Raw genomic sequence first — 2500 nt, 5'->3', positions numbered from 1 at the left:
AGGTACTCTCAATCTTTTCACCATAAGTCAGACGCCTTATCCATAACAACATGTTTTCACTTCTTGCTGATCGAACCACACACACTTTGAGACAGACTGTTTCCTACAACATGTGAACCACTTTTTTCCATCAAGCATTTTAGACAGCTTTGAGATGGCTTGTTTGGAAAAAACTTTTGGCTTTTCAACAGCAATAAAGATCTATCAAGTAACATCGAATTGATGACAACCACGAAGGGACTCGAACCCTTAATCTTCTGATCCTAAGTCAGACACCTTATCCATTAGGCCACGCGGTCTCTTGTTCCAGAATAACCACAAACATATTGAGAGAAATTGTTTCCTATTACGATGACACCATTTCTTAATTAGGCATCTTCAACAGCTTGAGAGGAGTCCAAATGGATCATGTTCAGAGACAGGTACACGTTAATGTGGACAACCAGGAAGGTACTCTCAATCTTTTCACCATAAGTCAGACGCCTTATCCATAACAACATGTTTTCACTTCTTGCTGATCGAACCACACACACTTTGAGACAGACTGTTTCCTACGACATGTGAACAACTTTTTTCCATCAAGCATTTTAGACAGCTTTGAGATGGCTTGTTTGGAAAAACCTTTTGGCTTTTCAACAGCAATAAAGATATATCAAGTAACATCGAATTGATGACAACCACGAAGGGACTCGAACCCTTAATCTTCTGATCCGAAGTCAGACACCTCATCCATTAGGCCACGTGGTCTCTTGTTCCAGAATAAACCACAAACATTTTGAGAGAAATTGTTTCCTATTACGATGACACCATTTCTTAATTAGGCATCTTCAACAGCTTGAGAGGAGTCCAAATGGATCATGTTCAGAGACAGGTACACGTTAATGTGGACAACCAGGAAGGTACTCTCAATCTTTTCACCATAAGTCAGACGCCTTATCCATAACAACATGTTTTCACTTCTTGCTGATCGAACCACACACACTTTGAGACAGACTGTTTCCTACAACATGTGAACCACTTTTTTCCATCAAGCATTTTAGACAGCTTTGAGATGGCTTGTTTGGAAAAAACTTTTGGCTTTTCAACAGCAATAAAGATCTATCAAGTAACATCAAATTGATGACAACCACGAAGGGACTCGAACCCTTAATCTTCTGATCCGAAGTCAGACACCTTATCCATTAGGCCACGCAGTCTCTTGTTCCAGAATAACCACAAACATATTGAGAGAAATTGTTTCCTATTACGATGACACCATTTCTTAATTAGGCATCTTCAACAGCTTGAGAGGAGTCAAAATGGATCATGTTCAGAGACAGGTACACGATAATGTGGACAACCAGGAAGGTACTCTCAATCTTTTCACCATAAGTCAGACGCCTTATCCATAACAAAATGTTTTCACTTCTTGCTGATCGAACCACACACACTGTGAGACAGACTGTTTCCTACGACATGTGAACAACTTTTTTCCATCAAGCATTTCAGACAGCTTTGAGATGGCTTGTTTGGAAAAACCTTTTGGCTTTTCAACAGCAATAAAGATCTATCAAGTAACATCGAACTGATGACAACCACGAAGGGACTCGAACCCTTAATCTTCTGATCCGAAGTCAGACGCCTTATCCATTAGGCCACGTGGTCTCTCCTTCTGGAATAAACCACAAACATTTTGAGAGAGCTTGTTTCCTATTACGATGACACCATTTCTTAATTAGGCATCTTCAACAGCTTGAGAGGAGTCCAAATGGATCATGTTCAGAGACAGGTACACGTTAATGTGGACAACCAGGAAGGTACTCTCAATCTTTTCACCATAAGTCAGACGCCTTATCCATAACAACATGTTTTCACTTCTTGCTGATCGAACCACACACACTTTGAGACAGACTGTTTCCTACAACATGTGAACCACTTTTTTCCATCAAGCATTTTAGACAGCTTTGAGATGGCTTGTTTGGAAAAACCTTTTGGCTTTTCAACAGCAATAAAGATCTATCAAGTAACATCGAATTGATGACAACCACGAAGGGACTCGAACCCCTAATATTCTGATCCGAAGTCAGACACCTTATCCATTAGGCCACGCGGTCTCTTGTTCCAGAATAACCACAAACATATTGAGAGAAATTGTTTCCTATTACGATGACACCATTTCTTAATTAGGCATCTTCAACAGCTTGAGAGGAGTCAAAATGGATCATGTTCAGAGACAGGTACACGTTAATGTGGACAACCAGGAAGGTACTCTCAATCTTTTCACCATAAGTCAGACGCCTTATCCATAACAACATGTTTTCACTTCTTGCTGATCGAACCACACACACTTTGAGACAGACTGTTTCCTACAACATGTGAACAACTTTTTTCCATCAAGCATTTTAGACAGCTTTGAGATGGCTTGTTTGGAAAAACCTTTTGGCTTTTCAACAGCAATAAAGATCTATCAAGTAACATCAAATTGATGACAACCACGAAGGGACTCGAACCCTTAATCTTC

General features: G+C 40.0%; 6 non-coding genes across 6 annotated transcripts in view; all 6 read right to left on the bottom strand.

The window, feature by feature from the left end:
- Positions 1-226: 226 nt before the first annotated feature.
- On the bottom strand, positions 227-299 carry trnal-uag (transfer RNA leucine (anticodon UAG)). The gene has a single exon. It is a non-coding gene; the product is annotated as a tRNA-Leu (tRNA).
- Positions 300-674: 375 nt separating this feature from the next.
- Positions 675-747, bottom strand: trnar-ucg (transfer RNA arginine (anticodon UCG)). The gene has a single exon. It is a non-coding gene; the product is annotated as a tRNA-Arg (tRNA).
- A 376-nt stretch (positions 748-1123) lies between these two features.
- trnar-ucg (transfer RNA arginine (anticodon UCG)) lies at positions 1124-1196 on the bottom strand. The gene has a single exon. It is a non-coding gene; the product is annotated as a tRNA-Arg (tRNA).
- Positions 1197-1571: 375 nt separating this feature from the next.
- On the bottom strand, positions 1572-1644 carry trnar-ucg (transfer RNA arginine (anticodon UCG)). Its single transcript has one exon. It is a non-coding gene; the product is annotated as a tRNA-Arg (tRNA).
- Positions 1645-2020: 376 nt separating this feature from the next.
- Positions 2021-2093, bottom strand: trnar-ucg (transfer RNA arginine (anticodon UCG)). Its single transcript has one exon. It is a non-coding gene; the product is annotated as a tRNA-Arg (tRNA).
- A 375-nt stretch (positions 2094-2468) lies between these two features.
- trnar-ucg (transfer RNA arginine (anticodon UCG)) overlaps positions 2469-2500 on the bottom strand; it is a 73-nt gene continuing 41 nt past the window's right edge. The window contains exon 1 of the tRNA in view: positions 2469-2500. This exon is cut by the window's right edge and continues 41 nt beyond it. This is a non-coding gene — a tRNA (tRNA-Arg).

The sequence above is a fragment of the Hypomesus nipponensis genome, chromosome 15 (assembly GCF_054491055.1).
Source record: "Hypomesus nipponensis isolate SF chromosome 15, ASM5449105v1, whole genome shotgun sequence".
Classification (NCBI taxonomy): Eukaryota; Metazoa; Chordata; class Actinopteri; order Osmeriformes; family Osmeridae; genus Hypomesus; species Hypomesus nipponensis.
Note: the sequence above shows the minus strand (reverse complement) of the source record. Positions and strands in the feature narration are given on the sequence as shown.